The following is a 14,294-nucleotide window of genomic DNA, read 5'->3' as shown; positions in this document are numbered from 1 at the left end:
TAGGCTTATATATCATCATCCTTTTCCATTCTCTCCTTTTGAAAAACATTTTTTGCAAATGGTAAAGAGCATGCATACTTAAACAAGAGGATCTTATCTTTGTGTCTGTGTGTGTGTCAGTCTAATATTGATATAATTTTGGAAGATTTTAAGAGATGCTTAATGTATTTGCATAATCTGGTCCCATTAGACTAATCTGTGGCTCTGAACAATTATGCACTCCACTATATAACAGAGAAGAGGCTCAGGAAGCTTTGCCACTCTCTGCTATCTGTTTCTCTCCCTGAAACAAAGCACCTCAGCAACAATAACAAGAACCTCAAACCCCAAATGCCAACAAACAAATAAACTGCTTATACCCGATTTAAAATGCCTTAAGTAGGCTTGGTCAATGACTGAGTAGAGATTTTTTTTTTTTGAGAAAATTTGGCCATTTTTGGCAATGCCTGTGTATGAAGTTAAAAATTAAACTTTGTACAACCTTTGTCTTCTGCATCTGTTTGTCAAGAAGTGTCTTAAGAGGGTAGCTGGTGTTAAAGCATGAAATGCAGTCTTCTTACAGAGCTCACGCCTTTGTATAGAACAGACAAACAAAAGAAATTGGATGAGAAGGCAGAAAAAAAATACCCCTGGCATTAGAATTCCTTTATAAAAATAAAAGTTGCCCTCCCCGACCTTGCTCAGTCTTTGTGTGTGGTGCTAGGGTGTCTGTGGTAAGTGAAACCTGCACACCACTCCTGCTCCGACAGAACTGTAAGCCTGGTACGGGAAAGAGAAAGGCTATTTAACCTGCCGTACTCTACATCTATACACACTTGGTGAGTTAATGTCGCATTCATCAACCTTTGTCTAGCAGAAGAATGTGCATCGTCTGCTTGGTCAGAAGGACTGGACACCGCGGGGATGGTGCATCTGAAAGCAGCTCTCTGAACAACATCTACTGGAAAATTTGCTGCCACGAGCCTGGTGACACTGGTATGATCATCTCCAAGTCTGAAAGCAGAGATGATTTGTGATGGTGAAGCCTTCTGTGAAGGCATCAAGCCATCCTGCACTCATGGGGATGGGGAGAAGAGTATGGACATGGGCGGTATTCATGAGACAGCTGACGTGCTGGCTGTTCAAGCCCAAACTCACCTTCTGGCTAATTGCTTGCCTTAGGGACTTTACAAAAATATCACCTAGGCCAAGCATAAGAAAGTCATCTAGTCTCCTGATATCTCTAACGGTTAGGTATATTATTGCTGATTAACTGGAAAGCACTAGGTGTGCTATGGAACTGAAGATACTTCCTTAAATTTATTTTATGGAACCTTTTCTCTAAAAGATATCAATAACAAATTAGAATATCTTCCCTAGTACCTTGCCTGGTAGCAGCAGTACTACAAATAATGGTAAATATTCCAAGCATTTCATAATGCACTGTACTTTAGGCTGACTGTACTTTGTGGCTCAGTTATTAAGTGTTGTAATGTTTAGGTTGGCTCCAGAGTGAGCTCTGTACCACATTTATTATCAGGGTACTGTAAATGTAGTCTTTTTTCTCCCATGACTTCTTTCTGTGTTTGTTTTACAGACTAGGAAATGCACTATTGCAAAATATCTGGGAGTTTAAAATCATTAAATAAGACAACAGAAAATCATATATGCAGAATTTCATGCTTCAAACCACAGAGGAGTTTGTTACCAAGAAAAGACAGATAAAGAACAACAGAAAATAATTAATATAATGGAGATGTGTGATGAAAACAGAGGCAACAGCCTTCTTAGTGAGACAAGGTCTGAGAGGACTACGGTAAGATGGATAAAAACAAGCCGTCACACAATAAGAGTGCTTTAAGAAAGCTCCGGGTCAATATTTTCAAACGTACATAATAAATTATTTACCACCTACAAATCCATTTTTGGAAAACGCGCCGGGTATAAATTAAGTTTTCTGAATGCACTTTGTGGCCATTAAGGGTCGGACCCTGGCTTCTTCTAATACTGGAAATAAATAAGTCTGAAAATGCAAGAAGGTTTTCTGACAGGAGCTGCCTGGCCCTGCTGATGGATGCGGATGCGGACAGACCACACCTCACCTGCTGATAGCAAAATCCAGCAGCGCAAGGGGTAGGTCGCTGTGGGACCAAGGCGCTCCTTCTGGCTCTGAAGGTAACCGAGAGAGCTGGTTTCGGTGAACCCAGAGCAGCAAGCTTATGGTCACCTCGGGAAAGGACGACGGGAAAAAGCGGAGCGGGGCAGGTGCCTGGTTGGTGCCAGATGCAGCCCTGCTCAGGGAGCCTTTGGGTAAACTGGTTAGGCTGAGTCTTCATGCTCCTTAAGTCCCTTCTTTCCCACTGACAAAATCAATTTTACAGAGACCCTGAAGAGCCAGGGGCTCCTTACCTTGCCGAGGATAGGGTACAGGGAGCCCCTCCCGGTAAAACAGCCTCAACGGGAGCAGAAACAGGAGAAAAGGAGGGAGATCTGCAATTTTTAAAAATTTTTTTTTTTTTTTTTCCCCGCTTGTACCCAGGGATATTTTGTGGTGCCTTTGCTGTAATTTCCTGGTGGCTCTGTACGTCAGCTGCTTTCCAAACTAGAGAGATGGATGCAGGACAAATACACACACACATGAATGTACATGTATCCTCCCTTTTATGTGACCCCAGTGCCAGATTAGAGATCGCTAATAGGACTTTAGAAGATGATAAATACTGTGATATGAAAATTAAAATAGCAAAATGGGGCTGGCTGCAAATTCACTATTCGGGTTTAGTAATTTGAAGATCCTTTCAGCAAATCTTCCATTTTTCCAGCATTTAGAGGCCATTCTTAGCCTGAATTTCATCACACATTAGTTTGGAGATGCTATTACTTTAATAACTCTGCATGTATGATTTTTTACTGAGTCAAATTGTAATGTCTTGCAGACATGTAGGCAAAACAGCGGATTTTTTAGGATCTGAGAAAGTACAAGTTGTAAACATAGTGCAATAAAAATGCCTTCTTCTCTGTTTCCCATTGGCTGTTTGTCAACTTGTTCCCTTCCCACACTCTCACAGCACTTGGTGTATCCCTCCGTCAGCCAGCAATCCTGGGATGCATGAGGTCTGGGCATTTCACGCATCCCCTCTCGTGCTGCAGCTCAGACAAAGAGAGAGACGGAATGCTAATGAGGAAACAAGTCTGCTAAATACTGCTGCACACCAGAGCATCCGAGCATTTGGTAGAGATTTATCACTGCAGGAAAACAACAGATCAACCTTACAACAAGTACGATGGAGGTAACAATTAAAGACAGATTTAATTTATTTATTTATTTTATTTATTTATTTCTGAAGAGAAACACTGCTCTGAATTCCAGTTTGGGGCACAAGTTTGTTTCCCTTGAAATCATAGTCTTTAATCACACTTAGCTCACAGACAGTCTGTATACACTTTACAAGTTACTGCAAATATTCAGTATTGACTTTCCCATTTGTCCTTTTCCCAAGGAGAAAAACTGATGTGGAGATTGCTCTGTCAACTACCATGCTATTTCACTGGTTGTAGAAACACAGAGGAACATACTGAAAATAGTGAGTTATCAGGCACAAATATTTTTTCTGTAATCTTCCTCGACCATGGTCTCGTGGCAGCAAATCCTGTCCCTCATGTGGAGGCCCCCTGGAAGAGGAGTAAGGGAGCGTGATGTGGTCTGAGCAAGGGCAGGGGAAATGTGGATGTAGTCCCCTTCCTCAGAAGTCTCGCAGCTTGCTGGCACAAAGGATTTTGGGCAGAAAAGTATGAAATCCAGCATCTCAGCCGTGCCATGCATCCTTCTCTCCTCTGTCTGTGGGGGTATACGGGCAGATACAGAGGTTATCTCCAGCCAAGAGTGGTTGTTGTTCTAGCCTGAAAAGGCTCTGCTCAGCCACCATGTGAGTACTGTGAGCAGTGTGTACGGTCATTACTAATTCAAGGTGTTTTTTTTTTTCTCAGCACACCATTTCTACCAAGACCGGTGTCATCGGCCATGCCGGCACTGTCACGGGAGAATATTCTTGGTAGGACCTTCCTGATTTACTTAATTACCCAAGACTGCCCCATTTTGGATGTCTGAAATGATGTTTCCAGGGCAAAGCTCAAAGACAACATAAAGACTGGCCTGAAGCCACAAGCAGACTGTGTAATCTGAAGGGTTTGCTATAGACTCTATCAGCACGAATAACCGAACCTCTTGGTTTGAGATGGGACACAAATTCCTGGGGTTCACCGCATTTATTTTTTAGTTCTGAGACTCGCTCTGGGCACAAAAAAAAATCCCTGCAGTTGCTTAAGCTCTGTCAAGGTACCAGGTTCAGCAAGGTTTACATGATTGGCATTGATTATCTGAGCTAATGCCTCGCTACTTCGCTGAAGCTGTTTACACCTGTCAGACATACTGCTTCTGGCTTTCTGCTACAAAATACTTTCCGAAAGAGAGCAGGGCCTTCGAATACGGAACTTTAAAAAAGAAAAGTTTTTAAAAAAAGGGTGAAAAACATAGCTACCCAGGCCCATTTTTTGGGGTTTACACGTGTAGCGCAAAGGTGATGCAACACACCTGAAGCGGAGCTGGCAAGACACAGCACAGACACCTTCCTCTTGGCTCTGCAAAGCCATTTATCAGGCCGGGCTTGCACTTAAAAGTGTATGTCCTGTGCTTGTATGTGTGCACTTCTGCTTATCGGCGCTGTGAAAGTTTGCAGTCCTGCAGGGCTGGTAATGATTAAAGCAGTCTGAAGCACCACAGCCTGTCTGGTGGGCTTTGACACCCAGGGCTCAGGCTGTATTCCTTACACATGCAAGCCTCCAATTTTAAGTCCTGTTTTCTTCAAGTTAGTGGGAATCCAGCAAGGAATGCAGGTCAGTGTGGAACATCAAAAGGCCACTGCTCTCCCCAGGGGTGGAGAGAAAAAAATAATAAAAAAAAATCATGTTTTTTTTCCAGAAGCTTTCAAGAAAAAACAAAAGCTGCAGCTCTATTTTACAAAACACACTTAAACAACCTAACACTGAATTATTCATGTCAGTTCTGAAACACAAGCTTTATAACCCTGAATTAATTGCCCTTGGTGGTGAGTATATCTAGTCTCATTGTAAATACTTTGCCAATTGAAATACAAACATGTTCTGTACAAAAAAAGATGTTAACACAAACAGCGTCATAAGCTTAATAATATTGTCACCTCCATCTTCCCAGCCACTTTGGACCTAGTTTTACTTCTGAAGCCAGCAGGCTGACTGGAGTTTTACTGGTGTAGCTGGTAACAGAGTTTTTCCCACTGACTGCGTTTCTGGGGGGAGAGCACAGGTTCCACCAGTTTTCAGACACAAGTCTAAAATGTGTATTTTAGACACATTTGTCTCATCAAACTCCCTTGGTAGGATTTCTTTGCTAGGTAACAATCGTTTTGTAGGATTTTTAGATATACATTTTTTTGCCGTTCTGTCTTGTGGTTACTCAGACAGCCACCTGAAATCTATGACATTTTCCCTCTTCTTGAAACAAGCTCCCGAAGTCACCATTTTGAGTTGCCCCTGCACATGCTGTGTCCGTAGCAGTTTGCCTCTCGTGGGCTGTAATGTCAAAAACAAAACAAAAACAAACAAACACACAAAAAACAATGAGCCACATAAGAAACAGTTTAAGGCTTTTCTGAATCCAAAGCTAAATCCTGGCTTGTGCAGTAACTGGAAACAACTTCTTTGCCACGAAGCTTGACTTTTGCCTGCAGTGTTGATCAGGTGCAAAATGAAGTGCATTTTTTTTTCCCCACAAATACACAGAAACCCCTGGAATTGGTGGTGGAGATAAGGTGGTTATATTTTAAACCAGACCCTGTTGGTCGGTGCTGTCTGCTAACGAAGGGAAGTTGCTGCTCAGAAGAAATGCAGAGTACTTTCTTAAAAGAAACCTGTGCCCTCTTTCCTTTTACTGGGATTTTAAGAGATATATAGAATAAGACTTCATCTCCCAGCAGAGGTGACATTTAGCTAACGGGAGGAAGCCTCTGCTGCGGCGAGCTCCTGCGTGGCACTCTTGATGTGGGTGGTGGGAGGAACTCATTCACGGCTAAACTCCCCTGGTCTGGGGACGAGACGGCCGTCACTTCAGCTCCAAGGCCCTGCTGGCACCAGCAATCGCGTGGGGCCGTCATCCACAGCACCACAGCCGCAGTGGGGAACGAGAGCAGCGGCCACCACTCCCCCATCGCAGCGCACCACTGAGGCACGGCTTCGCTCTCCTTGGCTCGTGCTTCCCTGCAATCCCCTGGAGTGGCCTCTCTGTGCCCTTCTGTGTCTAAATTTACCGCAGGCCCAGCCTCGGACACTGCTCTGGATCTCCAGCGTTTCCCACGGCCGAAACCTGGAGGGGGAAGGACCGGGGCGGCACGAAGCCCGAGGCTGACGTCTGCGCGCCCAAGCCCACCCCTTCATCGTATAGCATCTTTCTGGGATATTTGCCCTCTCCCCCTTGTGCTGGTGGAAGTTCGTGGCATTCTGGGGCATTTTCTGTTTTACAACAGAAAAAATAACGTGATGTTAGTGCATGTTGAAGCTTCTGCTGGCTTTAATGGGAGGCCCTGTAGAGGTTTTACAGCCTTGCCCCAGACACCTCCCGTGTGAAGCCTTAGGAGGGTGTAGAAGCTGAGTGTGGGTGCTTCCTAAGCTGTTTGTGCAGCTGGGATAATTGCAGCTTAAAGGCAGAGCACATGGGTTTAGTTCAGCACTGTGCAGGCCGTGGGAGCACCTTCCACGCTTGGGCAGCTCACTGGGAGGCCTGGTCAGCCGGGGTCACCCAAATACTGGGGGCACTGGGTAACGTGGTGCTCCTCCCAGGGATGGGACAGGCACGCCACCCTCTTCTCATTTCATTTTTTTTTTTTTTCCCCTTCCTTTGATCTGTGACATTGGCAGGTGGCATGACACAGACGAGAAGCCAGAGTGAGAAATGGCTTTCCGTTCACTCCGAGCCATGACATATGCTGGGAGGCACGGCAAACCTTATTAAGGCTATTATTACGGTGTTACCTAATGACTGCTGTGCGTATAAAATATAATGTTTTTATACAGAGACACCCAAACGTTCAAAAGCAACTAATGGTTTTGGACATGCCACCGGCAGCAGATTCCTCTCTCTTTAAATATCAGATTGGCCTCAAAATTGTTCGGAGGCTCTGCAGCTAAAATCACTAGTCCCTTTGAAAACGTAGGCTGTTTTTTACTGACTACGTATTGTGGCTCCTGCACTTTAAGGTTTTTATTCCTCAAAAAGTACTAGTAATTATCTTACAGTATGTTTTCCTGGTAAAGTAAGCCCACACTAGACGTGACAGCCAGGTGGACAGAAAAACACACTCGCATGGAGCCAGGCAATGGTACAGTTACAGGTCCAGGAGGAAGCAGAAATATGCAGCGGGGCTTGCACTGTTCGTAGGGGTCAGGAAGATGCAGCTGTGTGTCAGGACTGCACGCACAGGACAGTGCCAGGGCACTCACAATAAGCACCTCTGCCCTGCCTTTGCGTTGCAGGACACAGCAGCAATCTTTGGCTGGGTGTCACGCCAAGAGCACAACAGGCAACTTGCTCTCCACGCAGAAACGCGCACCTTTCCTCCCTCCCTTTTGTGCACATCAACAAAGCAACTGCTGGAGACGAGAGGCTCGTATTTAAGCCTTCCCATCCCCCATTCTTAAGAGTTATCCTTACAGCGGCCACAGTCGTGCACAGGGGATGGTGACAGCAAAGCCTCTGCACCGGCTGCATCCCTGCCCGAGCTGACTCCCTCCAGCCCGAGTGGTGAAAATCGTGGGCGAGACGGGCGTAACAAAGCGTGCAAGCCACGGCATGGCCTGGTTTTCCATCTCTGTCCATGGCAGTGCGATTCACCCAGAAGGGGGAGATATCAGCCTGCGTGCTGCGGCTGCGAGCCCGTGTGGCGGCTCCCACTTGAAATTTGTCTGACGGGGAGATTTCTGCACAAACCGTGCAATTTGGTGCTGGAGCACGCTGGACCTCATCTGCTTAAAAAGATGCACAGATATAGTCATCACACTTCATAATTTAATAAACTGCTAAAAAATTGCACACGTTTTCATTTTAGCAACTTAGGTCCCGCAACTAAACTCACGATGCTACAAAGACATTTGAATTTTTCACTAATATGTCATGAGCGCTGCACCCATTGCAAATTAATGAGTCTCTGAATAGCACTGTGCATTTGTCATTTGAATTTATGCTAATGCGCTGAGGTCTCCTGATGATGTTGATAGTCCACAGCAGCTGCTCAAACTATAGAATGCACACGCATGTTCCTCCACTTTTTATTCATCTTTCCTTGGATTTTTCTGGTCTATCATTTGGGCTGCGGTCCTGCAGCTGGTTATTGATAGGGCTGCTAATTATCTTTGACTTTACACTACAGGCTTGACCCCCAACACCGCGCAGAAGTAATGGATCAGTGCTGAGAGGATCGTGTACATCACACGGCAGCAGCCTCAGACCAGCGGGTCAAGAGGAGTTCATTGAGAACCGATGGTATTTACAAAGAATTGTTGGCATGGTAACTGGTAACTTTTTTTTTTCTTTTTTTTTCCAACTTCCAAATAAATTACACCGAGTATAATTTAAGTACAACAATTAAACGCAATAACGAGGTCGTGGCTGTGCTCGTATACAGCACGTATGGTGGAGGATGGCATCTTCCTCTTCCTGCCCATAGGAAAGAAGCCAAATCCCATCTCCCACCCTTCCCACCCAGGATGGGACAGTGGCCACAAGGTGCTGTTTGATTTCTGGGTGAAAGCCTCCCTACCCGCAGCTCAGGGCAGCGCGGATCCACATGGGGTCCTGCCAAGGAAACAAAGAAGAACCCGAGGGGTAAGCGAGTCATAAAAGTTTCAAAATATTTATCCGTGAGCTGTTGTGTATTGGAAGTTAGAATATTCCAGAGCAGACTGCAGTCTTTACCAACTTTAGCTCTAAACATGACAATTATAGTGCTGCTAATATACCCAGGAAACAATTATTTGAGCTGCCTAATCATTTTCAAATGACTCAGAAAAATCAAGCACAGAGATGAAATATGGAGCCCAGAAACAGAAAACGCAGCTTGTTAAGAGATTTTTTTTTTTTTTTTTTGTGCTCTTCTCCCTATCACGGGGCCAGAGAGGTTTGGTAGTTTAATTTTGAAACATCTGGGAGCAGCAATGCCATGCAATATACCGTGGCCTTTTGTTTGCAGCAGGTTCTTTTTGAGGGAACAAAGCTGTGTCACATGAGGGAACTTGACTGAATTATCTGATAAATGTCAAAATTAGACAGATGCATTCTGCCGTCTCTTAAACACTATCAGGAAAGGGCTTTAAAAAATTAACCAGTTCATCTCTAATATGACGGAGGAGCTACAGAGCTGAACAATGGCAGATACAAAGGGGAGAGATAGCAGACTGACTCCACGCTCATGCAGCAGCTCCGAGCAGAGCTCTCAAGAGAGCTACTTAATATATATACGTCTATATATTCCAGCACCCTTCCCAGGGTTAAAGGGCCACTTCAGAGAAATGCGTGTCAGTAAGAAGCAGCAAATAGCTACTTTCCTATAGCACTGCAGTTTTCGCATCAAGGAGGGTAAAGACATTTTCACTGTTCTCAGAAAACTTTGAAATGTAAACTTGTTCGATTGATGGCTCCTTCTGGTCCTGGCAGCCTTTTTGATAGCTGGTGCTCTTTCTGGAATACTTGTTAAAAATGTCTCTGTAGCAAAGATGTTGTTTCCTTTTTTTTTTTTTTTTCCTTTCTTTCTTTTTTTTTTTTTTTCTCCTATGTGATTTTTTTTTTTTTTAAAGTCAGTGCATGGGAGAGTGGAGATAGGCTCGTGTCTCCGGAGCAGCAGGCTGACAGGCGAACACCTACCCGTCCTGCCCTGGTGCACTCTAACCTGTGATGAGATCAGGCTGCCAGAAAGACGGATTTTGGTCCAAACCTTTGGTCATCCCTACAGTCAACCAGTGGTGGTGGGGAGGCTGGCCGTAGCCCTGCAGGCTGTGATGGAGGCCAGGTCTGTGCCAGCCTTTAAGGGTAGCCCCAGGTGCCTCCCTTTTCGGATGCTGACCCAAACTGGGGGGAATGGGAGGGATCCCAGCCAGAAAAACACATCCTGCCCATAGGAGCCAGCTTCTGATCTTTGCCAGGAGATAACCTCCGGTCCTGTCTCAGCACCTGCCTGTCCACCTGGGGCAGCCCCCCTTTGGGAATGTCTGTGCTTGCTTCAAGCTCCTAGTTTTGGAAATGTTTGTCTCTGGGCAAGTAAATTTTTTCCTGGAGGTTGTCGCATGTGCTCGTTCCTCATCTCTCATGCTACCTCTTTTGACCCTGCTAATTCCATCACGGTGGTGTAATTGCAAAAGAAATCTTCCCTGTCGAAATAGCAAGCAGTGTCATGGGAGTTTTCGGGAGTAATATCTTGATGCTAACCACTGCTCACAGAATCTGGGGAGGATTAAAGCTGCTCCGTGTGAGGAATTTTATATGTAGAGGCAATGAAAAATAATGTAGCTACCAGAAATAAATAATCTGAGGCAGTCAGTCAGCTTTTTCCACTCCACTTTTCCTTTCACTGCACTCAGCATAGCTATTAACTAGCTATCATCTTTATTAAGGATTATTCTTCTGTGTAATAGCTGTGATTGTTTACCACATCACACAACACAAGGATCTGCAGGCACCTCCCAGCACGTTTCAGGGACTGAATCCTTCCCCTCCTTCCCCTTGCACCAGCCTCACCCATTCGCCTTCTTTCCTTCCTCAGGAAAGCTCCTGCAGACTCTACCGTGCAGAAGCCAGGCATCTCTGGTAACAAACCTCCTCACATCAGGATAAGCCAGCACGTTATAAGGCAGTGGTGGACGAAATCATTGGAGTGATCCAACAGAGGACTACAGAGTATTTATGGTGGCTGATCCTGGTAATTCGTTGTGCTAGCCATGTGTGTTGCTGAACATGCAACACTCGAGCATCTCTCGAGGCACTGAGAAGACTCTCAGAAGCTATAAAAACTTTTCTGGGCTCCTCGAGTCCTTTGTGTTAAAGACTTGTGATCGTTTTATATCTGTCTCTTTGCTGTTTTTTTAAGCAGAGAATATTTGTTTTTATTATTATTATTATTATCATTTTTTATGACAACAACGAGTTCTCTGAACATCTTTCTACCATGTCAGATTTCTATAAAAATAGCATATTCTTTTTCAGATGATTGTCTTAAAAAAGCATGAGGTATGGAAATAGTACTGCAGACGAGCTTCACATAACATTAGAAAACTACAGGGGAAAGGTTAATTTGACTCAAAACCTGAGCATCCCAGACGGGATATTCTCAGTACTGCTGGACATCTGGGGAATTTGGATTGGGACTGCCAGATTATGTGGGTCAGCCTCGCTCTGCTGATATCACGAGGTTGATTTGTAGGGACCGCTGGTCTGGTTCTTTGTGTGACGCCCTTACGGTTCCCGATGGAGACGCTGCTGCCCCCGAATGCCCAGCCTGCATTTGGTCTCAGACCTCAGCATTTACTACAGAGGGCTCAAAAATACACTTAAATCAAAGCCTCCATATGTCGTTTAAAAACACATATTATTTATACTGCTTCTCATCCGAGTTAATAAAAAAGCTAAGTCCAAAGCATCATTCAAGGGTGTGGGCTCACACAGTGAGAGGTTTCATCTGTCTGGATACAGAGAAAATCCAATATCGAGTTGTTATACCACAGATGGAGGTTCTCAGGGACAAGCAGAGAACACCACTCAGCACCAGGAATTTAGGGTACAAACTGGGGGACGCAGAATTTCAATGAGAAAACACCGTCCATTGGAGAACAAACTGATGAGCACGGGGAAGAGCTCTGAAGGTGTGAATTTCTCTTTTGATTAGATGGGAAAAGGTATTTAAGTACCCACATCCGTACAGGGAATGGATGACAAATTTGCTCCCCACCCCAGTTCTCAAGTGCTAGAGGAGTCCTCAGAGGGCAGACTCTGAGACGAAGGTGATTCTGAGTTGAGATGGACCTGAACCAAACCCGGTGCTCTAAATGCTAGACATGTCTCTGCTCTAAATTAAACATTTTTTTCTCAAGATATTTATTTGGTTTTGTCCAGATGCTGTGTGTATTTCTGAAAGCAGATACTTGCTTTTAAATTCCATATGTGGAAGGGCTGTTTATTAACATATCGAATTGGATAAGATTTTAACTCTAAGGGAAAATAACTCTTCCAAGGGGCAATCGTTTGTCACACACTTTTTGGTGCATGAAGCTCCTCTGGATTCACTCCTCAGCTCAGTAGCTGCACCAATGAGCAGCACCAAAAGGCAAACCCTCTCCTTCTGGGCGTCCGGCAGAGCAGACTCTGCCCTGTGAATGGTATGCTGGATCAACAGCTCTAATGATTCAAGGGCTCTCCCCGGGGATTTGTCCTTTCCCCTTCAAAATCTCTCCCTCGCACGATTCCCATGTCCCGTGCAGACGCTCACAGACCTGGCTGACGAGCTGATTCAAAAAGCTCCGTGCCATCTGCCTGCCCAGCGACCGCTCTGCTTTACGGGACAGAGGGATCCTCACACTTACCTGGCACACCTGTGTTTACCTACCTGTAAAGCACACCGTGACTGCGCTGTGTGCTGCTGTGCAGCACAGATGTTTTGTATGTGTGTGGGAGGGAAGCAAGATTTCTTTTCAAGTACGGGAGCTGCACATTTCGTGCTCCTTCCCTCCCCCCCCATATCCAAGCTCCCAGGTTGCAAAGATCCTCCTTTGCTTGGAGGGACTCATGGTCAAACTGAAAAGAAATATATAACATATATATACATATATATATATCACACCATACTTAGTAAGTTCTCTTGTCTCTTTCAACTAGCCAACATAAAACCCTTTTCTCCTGTCTTGTACAATCTTTTAAAGTACTAACAAGTGTTCTGCGTTTTCTAAGAGATTTTTTTTTTTTTTTTTCTTTCATAGCCCCGGGGTTACCACCCTAGTAGGTGTGCAAAATCTTTGTTCACTTCATTATAAGACACTTCTGTGTACCATCCAACTGGATTCAGCCAGCAAAGGAGGGCTGCTATGCCATATGCCAAACACTTTCTTCCCCGTCCCTTACGTCCTAGGATATTGCATGCTTTCATGTCCTAATGGAGGTTTCTTTCGCTGATGACCAATATTTCCCTCTGCTTTCCAACGTTGCTACAAGTTTCTGACCTGTTATAATTTCCCTACCTGCGGTGCAGTTTTAGCCAGTATTCCCATTGAGTACTGAGGAAATTAATACGCTGCTTAGGAAATAGTTGTCAATTTTAGAAAATCTGTGTGCCAGAGGATGCTGTCTTGTGTACACCGACAACCCAATTGCTCTCGGCTATGTCTGTGCGAAAACTGGAAGGAATCAGGAAAGAAGGCCAAATAATTTGGGCAGGGGGCTTTGCTGCAGGCTGCCTCCCCAGCCTGTGCCCATTGGAGCTGCGCCATGACCCTGCAAGTGGCAGGCAGAGACAAGAAGTGCTCCCGAACCTGCTCACTGAGAACATGCTCTCAGTGTGTGGTGATGAAAAAACTGCCTGAGTGCATTTCCAACACGCGCTTACTCGGTAACGTATTCTTGTTACCCAGTTCTGTATCTGGGCTATTTTCAGAGACTGAAAACACTGCTTCTCTTTTAACGCCGGCCACTTCCTCTTTGAATGCCTTCCCACTCTCAACATAAAACAGGTGCATCAGCAATATTTGGCATGCTCGTAGCGAAAGAAGTTCTGTCTTTAATACCAGGCGTTTCACGTAGTTTGCCTTATCTCACCAGCAGCACTGACTCAAACCTACTGAGTACCGCGGCGCTGACCCTAAGCCACATCGGGCAGGGGGTGGCCGGGGCTGCAGATGCAGGAGGACCCGCAGACAGGGCAGGAGCTGTCCCTAATTGCTGAGAGATGCCAGCTACAGCACTTTCTTCATAGTTCCCATCCACTAAAACTCAGTTTCCTTTGTTCTTTTACGAACGGTGACTGGACTGATTAAGATTTCCAGATGCAGGCAGACAACTCATCTGACAACACGGGCAAGGGAAACAGAAGAGATCCCACTCCGAAAAGCTTCAATTGAAAAGATTAATACGAGTGCACTTGGCAGAGTTATGAATAGCTGGAAATGGGCCGGGGTGCTGCAGCCACTCGGGGAACCTTTATTGGGAGCTGCCCGTGCTACCTGCAGCAAGAGAAGCAGAAACTCCTGCCTAA

At 45.2% G+C, this 14,294-nt stretch overlaps 1 long non-coding RNA gene across 1 annotated transcript; it reads left to right on the top strand.

Moving 5' to 3' along the window:
- The first annotated feature begins 2,229 nt into the window (after positions 1-2,229).
- Positions 2,230-12,498, top strand: LOC308185815. The gene is made up of 3 exons (XR_013943765.1): positions 2,230-3,269; positions 8,436-8,890; positions 10,821-12,498. It is a non-coding gene; the product is annotated as an uncharacterized lncRNA (long non-coding RNA).
- The last annotated feature ends 1,796 nt before the right edge of the window (positions 12,499-14,294 follow it).

Source organism: Anser brachyrhynchus (assembly GCF_964034855.1).
Source record: "Anser brachyrhynchus genome assembly, chromosome: Z".
NCBI lineage: Eukaryota > Metazoa > Chordata > Aves > Anseriformes > Anatidae > Anser > Anser brachyrhynchus.
The sequence above is the reverse complement of the archived record's forward strand: the minus strand, read 5'-3'. Positions and strand labels throughout refer to the sequence as shown.